This window comes from Panthera leo, chromosome B4 (assembly GCF_018350215.1).
Source record: "Panthera leo isolate Ple1 chromosome B4, P.leo_Ple1_pat1.1, whole genome shotgun sequence".
Lineage (NCBI taxonomy): Eukaryota > Metazoa > Chordata > Mammalia > Carnivora > Felidae > Panthera > Panthera leo.
The window spans coordinates 123,989,872-124,002,962 of NC_056685.1; the positions used below are offsets into that span (position 1 = coordinate 123,989,872).

At 48.9% G+C, this 13,091-nt stretch overlaps 1 protein-coding gene across 6 annotated transcripts in view; it reads left to right on the top strand.

Moving 5' to 3' along the window:
• The window catches only part of CHST11 (carbohydrate sulfotransferase 11), a 261,692-nt gene that overhangs the window by 130,883 nt on the left and 117,718 nt on the right, over positions 1-13,091 (top strand). The gene's annotated exons all lie outside the window — the stretch shown is intronic.

Genomic DNA, 13,091 nt, shown 5'->3' on the forward strand with positions numbered 1-13,091 from the left:
CCAACGGGAGAGGCTCTCTGCCCTCCACACTGTTGGTTAAGACTGGTGCTAATAATGGTCAGACACACTGGAGAAGGCAAGAAAGAACAGACATCGTACAGCCGCCAACTCTGGGCAATTAATCCCTTCATTACCAACCACCTGGTAAATGACGAGTCCATCTAATTATCTTGTTTTGACCCAACAGCTGTCTACCAGCCAAAGAGGGATTAATTGATTTAGTTGTGGACTGGCTCCTTATGCAAAGATATTACTTACTGTCAGTCTAGCAGAACGGCAGCTGGCTGGCAAAGATGAACTATTACATGAACTTGATCTTGCACACAGGGCTTGGGAGAATGCTTCATTATTAATTGCAAATTACAATAGACGAGCGAGCCCGTTGCAAACACCAGGGACAGCGAGCCGCCTCCTTCACCATGGCCGGTGGCTCCATTAGTTTTGAACCGGGGAAGGCGCCCTGGTCAGATTTCCAGTCAAGCCAGGACAGATGGGGACTCTAGAGTCAGACACGATTTGGGTCAGAGGAGAGAATGGGTTGCGTGAAGGAACTGGGGGATCCCAGCCCAGGTTGGCCTCCCAGCATTGGCCTCCCAGCATTGGTTTCTTTATCCGTAAAATAGCACAATACAGTCTTTCAAGTTTATGAGATTCAAAATCATGTATACCAAGCACCTAAGACAGTACCGAGAAAGAGTTGGTGTTCATCAGTAGCCAACAGCGGGCCAAGTTGAATTAGGCGACCTGGGACTTTTCTTAGGGGGTCTGGGCCACGCTGGGCCCCTGTGCTGCAGGCTCAGAGACTTTGCAGATGTACACTTGGAATTTTGTTGAAAAACAGTAAGACAGACGATTTCCTCTTGCCCGGAAGCTACTAGCTGTTCATGGTGAGCACTTCCTAAAAAGTTTGACGACTGTGGCTGGTTGACTCTGTTATTAAGAAGCCGGGTGTAGTGACTGATGAGGCCGTGGGTGCTTCCGCGCGTGGATGTGACATGTGCGTGAGTGTGTGTGCCTGGACAGTCAGCCCACGGAACGCGGCGGATACAGCCGTTAAGTTTAGAGACCTCCTCCGCTAATGTTGATCATCCCCCAGTCCCTGGCGAGGTGCTTCAGTAATAATAGCTATGAAATAGGATCCCCCTCTCTGTGCGCTGTAAATGTGATGCTGCTGAGCGAATGGCTTCATCCGCATTTCACTCGGCCTGCATTTAGAGGCAGTTGCTCTGTTTCAGAGAGCCTAATTTGACCCAATATATTCAAATCTAGAGCGTGAGCTCTGTGCCCTAATGGGGTTCTTCTGTGTCAGTCTGTGTGAGTACAGTCTGGCCCATTTCCACCAGAGAAGGGCATCCGAATGGCAAAATGACCCCCGGCAATTTCCAGATGGTAACACAGCTGTAAAATTTGCCATTTTCGGAAAGTTATTTCCTAAATTACCCCCAATTATAGGAGGCCTCTACATAATGTGATTTTTCTGTAAATGACACAACTCAGGTAGCTTCTCAGCCAACTGGATTTGAACCGTGTCGGATGCGTAGGGCTGAAACTAAGCCCTGGCTTGTTCTCAGATTCTCCGTAGGAGAGACCTGGGTGGGGGTGGGCGATACCACCTGCCCCCCATCCCCATCCTCCTCTCTTCCCGAAAGTGAAGTTGGCCTGCAGATCTGGTGGGGAGCAAGGTCTCCGCCCCGTCTTCACCACTAATTACCGTGAAATCGCAGGCAAACAGTTGAAGCCTTTCCAGCCCTGGAGACTTTGTAAAGAAGGAACAAAATACCAACAGTTCAGTTATCAAAGATTAAATCAGAAAGTACAGAGAAAGTTCTGGACTCGTGGCAAGCTGTTCAATCAATGCTGATTTCTTTTTCTTTTCTTTTCTTTTTTCTTTTCTTTTCTTTTCTTTTCTTTTCTTTTCTTTTCTTTTCTTTTCTTTTCTTTCTTTTCAAGCTTAGATGAAACCTCTTTCAGGAAGCTAGCTCTCCCTGGTTTTTTTTTTTCTCTCCAAGCTCAGGTTAAATGTCCTTCTAGAATGGTGCTGCCCATCAGGAATAATCGTGATTCACATATCCCATGCATCTGAAATGATGTTACGGGCCTTGAGCTCCTTGATGGTAGGGGCTGTGTCTTGTTCACCCAGTGGCTGTCTCCTGCCAGCTGCCAAAGAGAGGGGCTCAGCAGGTGTTTCGGCAGTGAAGGGAGCTGCCCGCCCGTGCCTTGAGCAAGTCTGGTGTGGACATTCATGCTGAGAAGGTGATCAGGGCTTCAACCATCAGAGCAGGAGGTCTCATGAGGCCCAGTGATATCTGGTCCAGAAATACATCTCCAAGCTAAGCCGATGCCTAGGTCTCCCCTGAACACATTTTTCCTGACGGTATAAAGTGCGAGGACTGTGGCAGGGCTGATGCTTAGAAAAGCAGCCTGGAAGCCAGCATGTGTCAGCGTGGGAGGTGGGAGACAATGGATGCAGGGCTCGGGTGCTTGAAGGAGACTGAAAGGATACAGGGGTGGGGTGGGGGGATTGCTTCAGCCAGACCTCACCCTCCCTCAATACTTAGTCCACATCCAGCCCTGTTTCTTTCTTCCCTCCTTCTTCCACGGCATGTGGTACAAACAGGAACTCAGCAAATGTGCGCTGAATGAAGGGGAACTAAAATTCCCGTCCCCTTGTGTTCCCACTCAGGTAGCTTGCTCGGCTGCCATAGACCGGGCGGCTTCCAGAACAGAAACTTCATGTCTCACGGTGCTGGAGGCCAGAGGTCCCAGGTTAAGGTGTTGGTGGGGCCGGCTCCTTCTGAGAGCCGTGAGGAAGAATCTGGTCCGTGCCTCTTGCCCAACTTCTGGTTGTTTGTTCGGGCAGCCCCACCCACGCCCCTCTAGTTGGGACAGGCAGGCCAAGGATTTGCCAAAACACAGGTTCCTCTGTCGCTCCTTGTAGAAAGGACTTCTAGAAAGGTCTGCAGCTCCGGGGCCTCCAGCTGATCTTCCACTGTTTGATATCCGCATTACCACACTGGGAGGCACTGCCAGGTCGGCGGTGTCCCAGCCTTGGCAGGTGTTGGGCAGCCCTGGAAAGAAGCTGGCCGTTCTGGAACTTACCACAGGGGTGTGACGCCCGGGCAGACTCTGGTGCTGCCTAAACCGGCTTTTTGCAGCATTTCTTTTTTCCTCATCTTAAATCAGGGGTTTTAAAGCCACAAAAGAGCCAATATGCAGTCTGGCAGTCATTCTGAGTATTGGAGAAATGGCTCTGACCGTCTGTTCCGTCTCCAGCATGTTCCCTGCAGGAACATCCACAGATATATCCATGGGTGTAATAACATCCTGCCAATGCAGAGCTTTGTTCTCAAGAGGTGGGCAAGTTCAGTGCTTGCTTGGATCCAGGCATCACGTCCTGTCCCAGTGTTTGGGGAAAAGTTCTGAGACAAAGGGGAGTGTCTGAGGCCACACAGCCTAGAAGTGGTCAAGAGCACGGGCCTGGGAAGTAGCCCACGTGGGCTAGAGTCCCGGGGCCACCACCTGCCAGCTACGTGACTTGGAAAAGCTCCTTCACCTTCTCTGTGCCTGTTTCCTCACCTGCAAAGTGAGGATAATACTGGCGCCCACGTCATAGGGTTCTTGTGAAGATTAAATGAATCCAGACATGTGAAGTGCTTGGAAGGGTGCCCGGCCCTGAGCGAGGCCAGTGTAACTGTTTGCTGTTTGTTGCTGTGATTGTTATTCAGGCACGAAAGCCAGAAAGGAGCAAATGATCCCCGGGGACAAATGAGCAAGTCCAAGTTCAGGTCACTTGGAAGACAGAGCTCCGTAGAGCTAGATCATCTTCTCCCTGTTACGAGGGAATTCCATCTGTTAGAGCTGGGGTTCTCAGCCTGGGCTGCACTTTAGAATCAAAAGAGGAAATTTTAAAAATCCCGATGCTCAGGCCACACCTTCAACTCACTGAATCCGTGTTTCTGGGGCGTCAGTGCTTTGTAAAAGCCTCCCTGTTGATTCCAGCGTGCAGCCACGTCTGAAAACCACTGCTCTGGGCTTTTACTATCGAAGACCGGTCCTTGGACCAGCAGTGTTGGCATCACCCAGGAACTTGCTAGAAATGCAGAGCCTTGGTCTGCTGAATGCAACTGAGGAAGGCTCTTGAGCAAACGGCCCCATCCTGAGGCTCCCAGAAGAAGCATTGATAACAAGGTGGATTAGATAGCAAGGGACAGGTGCATGCGTTTTGGAGGCGGGGAAGCCAGAAGAGGTCCTTACCTCTCCCAGAGCCTGGCACGCTTTTGCTTTCGGAAAACTTAGGAAATAAAGCTGTGTTTATGTGGCATGGAGTGCTTGTCAGTGGCCGGGACCCAGAGTCCCGCCGTAGGCTAGCTTGATGGCCAGCCTTGCAGTTCCTCTGGATGCATTAAATATCCCTGATGGGCTCAACTCAGGGGGGAAAGAAATGTGGCTTCGAGCCAAGTGCCCTGGGAGCGAAGGCCACTGCAGTGCTTTAGAAGGCAGCTCCGGCCTTCCTGGATGCCGTGACCCTGGGGCAAAGGGGATTTGCAGGCTTCGGAGGTACGCTGGGCTCCCTTGGGTGGCCAGAGTTCAAGTTTGTTCTCTTCATGGATTGGGCTGTTCCTGACCTCACTTTGTTAAGAAACAAGAAGGAGGAACCCAACGTGAGCTCTGCATACTCCCCCTACCCTCCCTGCTGCCCTTATTTCCAAATGACATTTTCAGATGTCATCCTCCCCCACCCCCTGAGCCCTGAATGCAGCAGATCTCAAATGGTTTAGTAGTAAGAGAATGGAATTTAGAGCCCTAGGTTCTAAGTTGAAATTCTGCCTTTTTTCACTTACTAGCAATAGGATCTTGGGGAACTATCTCAGTCTCCTAGGGCTTTCAATCCCCTCACCAGGAAAGTAGGAAGAATTTATTTACCTTTAGCTAAAGAGGCCACATAGTACCGCAGTGAAAACCGTGTTCTCCCCATCAGGCCGGCTCGGTTTAAATCCATACTTCCTGGCAGAGGAGCCTTGGGTTGATTCCTAATCGCTGGGTGCTTCAGTATCTTTACCCGTGTAATGGGGATAACAGCAGTACCTGCCTCTTTGAACTGTTACGAGAATTTAAGGAGTTGCCTTGTGTCAGGTGCTGGGACGGACGCCAGCAGGACGCTCTCAAATGTGCCAGTGAGCATTTTTTTGCCTTTATATTTTCTTTGAAACTCCCCACTGTTCTCCCTTTTGAAACAAATGATCGTCACAATCTGGGTCCCAGTAACTGACTGAAGAAAAGCTTGTGTTGCCCTGTGGCTTTTACAGTTCCTCCTATCCAAACCTGTTACTGCCCTTCAAATGCATCATTCCTCAGTTTGCAGCTGCAGAAACTGAGGCACAGAGAGGCGGTGCCGTGGTTAAAGTAAACTGGGCGGAGCCATCTGGTCTAGGTGAGGTGTTGCGGAGCCAGGATTCAATCCAATGCCAAAGCCCACTGCTCGGGGGGCAGGCCCCCTCCGTTGGCGCGGCTGGCATAAAAGCTCTTGGCCTGGGTGGGTGACCTGAACTCCTTTGATTCTTAATTCACTGGTCCTGAGATACAGGTGAAAAGCCCCTCTTCCAGGGGGAGTTCATAAATGAGCCAGCCCCGTGCTTGTTCTCGGTAGCTGGTCAGCTGGAACTCAGTATGGGGAAGACATCGGCTGCTCCAGGCACCCCTGGGGGAAGCTGGGTCCTGAGGTCCCGCCTGTCCCAGCTCCAGGACAGGATGCAGTGACCGGAGGAAGGATGACGGGGGCTCTGTGCGCCTGCATCCCGAGCCCGCAGCTTCTCTCTGTTTCCTGGCTTCCAGACCTCTCCCAGAAACTCACTCAGCCCCTTCCTGAGTCAACAGAGCATCCTTGAACCAGGAACAAGGGTGCTCAGGCCAGAGATGATGCCTGAAACAGGGAAATTGCAGGGAGGTACTCCCATGGATTTAAGAGTTGGGAGGCTGCTTTTGGATGTTCCTTTTTGAGTACTTCCCGGCCTAGGCACAGGGACCATCTGTAATTTTCTCCCCAATTCATTCTTCTCTTCTAGAGGGGCCTGTTTACCAGCAGTAGCTGATGGAGGGAATTGTAGGAAAGGGTTAATTCACCCCTCCAGCCCATTTATCACTGAGGGTAAGGAATTACATAAACTCACCCTAAGCTTTTGGAGTTTGCAGGTGGAACATTCTGGGTTCCACTTTTCAAGAGCAAGCTGGAAGTCCATGAAGAAGGGACCGCTTATAATCTTTACAGAGGGACAAATGTGAATCCGAAAAAGCTGGTCCCTTAGCTCCTAAGGGAGCCCAGCCGTCCACCCTCATTGCAACAGCCTTGTACTTCTGATGCAGCAGCTGAAAGCCCCATCTCATTTTGTAGGGAAATTGCTAGAGTGACATTTGGAAATAAGGAGGCTGTCTCGGGATATGTCCCTCAAAAGTGTTTTGTCACCACTTAGACGGGCTCGCAAAGGGTACCTCCAACCTTCTGCTCTCTGCATTGGGTCTTATTCCTAGACTGGTTAATCTTAGTTTAGAATCTCAGCCTCAGTAGGTTTTTCTCCAGTTTACAGGATAAATGAGCTGGTGTCTGAAAAGAAATGTGACTTTTTTAAAGAAATTGGCAGATACGTGGGGAGTTCAGAAGCAGCTGACATCCAATTATTCACGGTCCTGGGGGAAAGGGATTGAATACGAAATAGAAATCCACAGATAATCTCCAAAGCTCATGTTAATCAATAGCCTTCTTTTCCAACATGCCTTTAACCAGTGCCAAAAAATTGGCTGATTCATCGCTCTCTTCGAAACTGAGATCTTAAGAGATCATACAGGAGAAATAATTTGCCAACCCCTTTCTTAATGAGAAGGATCCAAAGGAACTGATTTTTCCCCCTTCTGAGTAAAGTGCCATTTTTCTCGAGTAAGTGGCAAAATGAGCTTATTGTGTTGGTTGGTATGTTCATTGTCTGATTAGAGAAGAGCATATAACATTGCAATTTTCTTTTTGCTGAAAAGAAAACATGATTGGGATTCAGGGGTAGGTAATCTTGAAATAAGAACCAGGAGCTGGGAAAAGGAAGCCCTTGCTATTGATAAGGAAGTTCCCCCCCAACCCCATCACGGTGTAACTCAGTCCCAGGGAAGAAGTGATAAACATCTTGTTAAGATAAGGCCTTGCCAAAAACAGCCCCTGGCAAATTGTTGCCATTCGTTACCGGATTAGTGCAGCACAGCACAGCGCAGGCTTTTCTTTCTTGAGCCTAAGAAAAGCCTGCTCATCTTTATCAGTTTGGATGTTCAAATTTAACTTGCTCAATAGCAAGGTCCAAACCTGGTGCAAACCTTGGAAGGCTGCAGTGCTTCTGGGCTTTTTCACAGTGGGCTCTTGGGAAGGCCACAGATTACAGCCACCAGTGTGGGGGTACACCTTAATCGTGACCTAGGGAAAGGACCTGTTAGGGGAATAAAAGCCAAGCAGTCTCCAAGGTGAATGTGTGCCGCAGGAGTTAAGGGAACCAGAGCAGATACCTGTTCTTCCTCTCTGGTGCTGTCCTTGACTTTGCCCTTGACCCAGAATCATTCACAGCCTTTTAGAGCCTGGAGTTACTTGCCTCCCAAACTGTGATAGGCAGAACCAGCCTCACAAAAGAGGTCCATACCCTAATCCCCAGAGTCTGTGAGTATGTTACTTCACATGGCAAAAAGGGACTTGACAGGTGTGGTTAAGTCCAGGATTTTAAGTAGGGAAGATTATCGTAGATCGGTTTAGGGTAGTCACAACGGAGGTGATAGATAGAGATGTGATGATGGGTAGAAGCAAGGGTCAGGGTGATGTGAGGACCAAGCCATGAGCCAAGGAGAACAGGTGGCCTCTAGAAGGAACTGCCAGCACCTGGACCCTCCAGAGGGTAGGAGAATACATTTGTGTCGTCTTTAGCTGCCCGACTTTGTAGGGTTTTGTTACAGTGGCCGTTAGGAGACTGGTCCATGAGCTCCCCGGTCCAGGGTTTGCGAGAGACCTGGAAGGTGCTGGAAGGTGCTGGGTTGGTCACCTCAGGAAAGCCGGAATCTCGCAGCGGTCTGTTGGGTGTGGAACGTGAGGATACTGCTGACGGAGGTGGTGAGATTGCCTCCACGAAGAGATGGCTTTGAGCCTAAAGTGAAGTTCCGTGAAAATGTGCAGTGAATCTAAGTTGTGAGCCGGCAACCTTGGTGGCCAAGCCACTGGCTCATTGTGGCGCCCACCCCTCCAGGGCATGGGCCGGGATGGAGGCGAAATCCTTGTATTTGTAAGCGTCTCCTTGACAACCAGATACACCACCTGAAATTTCCATCACGCTTTTTTTTTTTTTTGGTGATGGGTTCCTGTGGATGGGAGGTGCTCCCACTATATTTTGTCAGTACATCAAAGGACTGGATGCATATTTGGAGGTCGTGGTGTTACATTTGTGGGGATTTTCCTTCATGGTTCTATAGTGCTACAAGTGTTCTCAAAGTATTGTGCTAAAGGCTGGCTCCATCGAAACTCCTGCTCTCTAGATGCAAGAGAAGGAGGCCCAGGGTACTGAGTGAGTCTCCCAGAGCAAGTTCTCCATGAATAAGACGAGGCTGAACTTCAAGTCTAAGCTAGGGGAGGGCATAGAGTGTGGTGCTGGTTTAGAGCCGATGCCCTGCCAGCCCTAGCTGGATGACCTTAGTCAAGTTACTTAACCTTCCTGTGCCTCAGTTTCCTCATCTGTCCACGTAAGGGTAATCATAGGACATACCTCAGAAGTTTGTTCCAAGGACTAAGGAAAGATGCAGCAATGAAATGCTTAGAACAGTGCCAGGCACGTTGCGGGGTGTGTAATTGTATACCAAGAGCAGTAGTGGCCACAACCATAACCAGGGTCAGCTGAGTCCTAGATCAGGGCTCATTCCAGGGTTCCCCACATACTAAGAGCCGGAGCACCCCAAAGCCGTCTCATTCTGCTGGAGCATTCTAAAGTGCTAAACAAAGTCGGTTCCTTAAGTTCTAGACCAGGTCCGCACATGTTTTCTAGATAGTGACTATCGTAGGTCTCTGGTAACAGTTCAGCGATGCCGTGGCAGTGTCAAAGCAGCTGTAGACAATGTGTAAATGAACAGATGGGGCTGGGTTTGGTCCACAGGTGGCCTTTAGACACGGCTGAGAGCCAGAAGCGCCCAGTTCAAGTCCCGGCCTCATCACACCCGCAAGAGTGTTCTTGGGCACGTCACACGGGCTCTCAGGGCTCAGGTCTGTCACCTCTAAAATTGGGAACAACCATGCCTCTCTCTCTTAGGCAACGGCGAGGACAACGAGAGCGATGTATAAAACCACAGGACCAAGCCTAGTGCGGTTATTAACATTTTGTCACTGATGCACGATCGTGGTCCAGGCCACTGCTGGTAGATAAAGCATGCACGTGCACTTGGTGTAAAATGTTGCGTGTTGGCCCCCAGCTCTCCTGTCTGCAGTTGCATGATGAGGTCAAGAAAGGCGTATTTATTTTCAGTTACATTCTTATTTAATTTCAGTTACATTCATCTTGTCTGGGGATACGAGAAAAGCACCAGCCTCTCAAAGCTCCCCTTTACTGCGATGAGATGTTTCTCAAGCAACAATGCCTTCCGTGTAGTGCGAATTGATCTCCATTCTGGAAATTGCAAATGAGCAAAATGACTGTGATGAATGGGGGCTCCAGAGAAGCACAATGCTCTTCTCAATGTCTCCGGCTGGAGAAGGAGAACCTGAAGCCTTGATGGGGGAAGATGGGTGGTAAATGAATTGCGGAGCTGAATCACAGAGTGGTTAGTGAATAAAAAGCATTGTGCTAAGCAATTATGCATCTCATTAAGATGCACTCAGTCTCAGCCTCCATTGTAGGGGAATTGTCAGAGCCATTATGTGCAAACGTCAATTTTGAGGTCTGAAAAGGGGTCAGTGCTTAATTGGCAGGAGAAGAAAGAGGAGGGAGGTGGTTTGGAACAATAGGTATTAAATGGCCGTAGCAGCAAGGAAGATGGGACGCAAAGAGGCAGACACTCCAGTCACTTGTGACTAAGCTAAGCGTGTGGTCTCAAAGTCACATACGGGCCACATGGACAACATATTCGGTGTCCTTCATAGGCCTTCTTGGAATCAAAGAGGTTTACTCTAGAAGGTCGCAAGTGTGGTACTTCGGACATGCTTGTCGAATGAATGAATGAATGAATGAACGAACGAACGAACGAATGGTGCTTGTCACATGTTTGTCAAATACGGGAATGAAAGAAGGAGGGAATGAATGAACAGATTAACAAGCCAATAATCATGTAAAATGAGGATAATAATAGCACCTCCTTCGTTTGGCTGGTATGAGAATTAAACGGGATTAACACCTAAAATCCTGAGCACGGTGCCTGGCACGAGCAGGTGCTCAATCTCAGCCAGTGCTGTCCTACTTTTTCCTTAGGTGCGTTTGTCAGCTAGGTTCGTCGTAATAAGGTACCACACAGAGTGGCGGGCTTACACAGCAGGTGTTTATTTTCTAGGTTCTGGAAGCTGGAAGTCCAAGATTGAGATGCTAGCGGGCTAATGTCTGGTGAGGCCTGTTCCCGGCCAGCGGACAGCCATCAGCTTTCTGTGCCCTCATGTGGCCTTTTCTCTGTGCGAGTAGAGAGAATGGAGGGAGAAGGATCTGGTGTCCCTTTTACGGACACCAATCCTAATGGATTAGGGCCCCATCCTTATGACCTCGTTTGAACTTGATGACCTCCTTAAAGGCCCTGTGTGTGGGGTTAGGGCTTCAGCATATGGATTTGGGGAGGACACAATTCTGTCTTTAATACCCGTAAAGAATCAGACTTTGCTTTTGTAGTTCTTGTGCCTCACGCTCTTCTAAGCAGCCACACAAAACCTTTGAAACGACCGAAATAACCTTTTCCTGGGTGAAAAAAGCGAAATACCTGAACTGCCTCTCCCAGGCTTCCATGAAACAGGTGCCCCTGGGAGCAGAAATCGACCGGGTGAGGCTGTAATTCTGTGTCAGAGTAAGCGCGGGTGGGACTCCTTTCCTTTTCTCTCTCTCTATGTATTTTCATCTCCACATCTACCTGGAAGACAGGAAAAGCTCATTAACTTGAACCCTGCTAATTTAGAATATGTAACATTTCCTCCAACTTCGCCACGAAGAAGGAATTTGTGGAGCAAATTAATAGTGTGAACATAATTAGAAAAGACGAGTCTGGTAGAGCTGGGAGGTACCTGGAGATGATCCAGTCCTTTCCCCTGGTGGCTGATTTCTTTTCAAGTCAAGACGTCGAGGCCCAGTGAGGGTACGTGCCCCTCCGAGCTTGCGCAAGTGGGGCTGTCTACCCTCCTTAAGGACACCGACCTAATTCACGGAGTCCTGTTTGTGAAAGACACAGGCGCTTTATTAGCTGTGGGTTCTTTTTACTATGCAGACTTCAAGTATTAAAAGTGCATTTAAAAAAAAAAATTCTGGGGCGCCTGGGCGGCTCAGTCGGTTAAGCGTCCGACTTCAGCTCAGGTCACCATCTCACTGTCCGGGAGTTCGAGCCCCGTGTCGGGCTCTGGGCTGATGGCTCAGAGCCTGGAGCCTGCTTCCGATTCTGTGTCTCCTTCTCTCTCTCTGCCTCTCCCCCGTTCATGCTATGTCTCTCTGTCTCTGTCTCAAAAATAAATAAAAACGTTAAAAAAAAATTTAAAAAAAAAAGTCTGCATTTTAGGTTTTCCCTAATTATGACTGGCGTTCTCCCAAGCTAGTTTGAGCTATTTGGGTGAGGTTTTATAGTTATTTAATAAGAAAAGCTTTTTTAAAAACCTCATAAAACCTTCTGTACAATTCATTCTAACCAATGCCCCCTCTTACAATTATGTCACTAACAACTTCTTTTGAAAAGACCAGAACTTTTGTCTATTCATGTGAACCTTAAAAGCAGCATTCACTGAACCCCCGAGAAACGAGAAGTGTAATGCTTTATAATTTATAAGATCGAGGCAGAGCAAATGAAAAAAATGGGTGTGAAAGCATACACAAACGCTTTGTGTTTTTCTCAATTACCATCTCTGGCCTGGGTAGCCCCCAGAGAGTGGTCCAAATGTATTTGTGGATGCAAATACAACATTTCCTTGGAGACGCCCCAGGGAATGGGCTTCTCTCCCATGTGATTTAAAAAAAAAAATAAACGAGAAGCCAATTTATTAATTTAACTCCAACTGTAACTGCCACACAGTTACAGGAATATTCTCATTAGCACATCAGCACGTCCTCTCTCTGGGGTAGACCAATTAGGGCACCAGACTGCAATCAACAGATTACTCAGTGATGCCAGGTTCACAGCACCCGTGAGGTGGACAAAATTACAGTGTGTTTCCTTGACCTTGGGATTGAATTCTCTGCCACAGCCATGGCCACCGAGAATGGAACACTCCCGGGATCTGGGGGGTGAGGGGGGCTTCTCTCTCCTTCCTGAGTATTTAGTGCATCCTTAACTCCATTTTCAGACCGTGGGAGATTAAAGCTTACAACCTTAGTCATAAAACCATTTCTGTACTTGATAGGATGCTGGTGGTGCTGGAGGTGATAATGATGATAATGTGATACAGCAGTGGTGGTGATTGTAGGAGCACTGTTTGTAGCTGTTAACATTTCCTTGCATGCTCACTCTGTGCCGGGCACCATTCTGGCGCTTTCTATATAGACATTACTTAAATCATCACAACCCCGAAAGGTAGAAACTCCATTTGACAGATGATGCTGTCAAGGCTCCGAGAGGTCGATAGCCTGCCTTAGGTCACACAGCTGGCAAGTGACGGCAGCAAGAGACGACCCCTCCTCGCCCACCATCTCATGCCCTGACGCCCTTCACGGCTGCCTGGCACAGGGCTCTAAGTCTCCATCTGCCGAGACTCTTAAGAGTCCCGGGATGTGTGCTGCTCCCATTACGGTGAGTCAGGGGGGAGCAATGTATGTCAGGCCCCCGACATTTGCCAGGAAGCCTGAGGTCAGGAGACAGGAGACTGTGGTTCTTTGGCTTAATCCCAAAGGTCCCATTCTTCCTGTGTTTCCTTTAGGGGC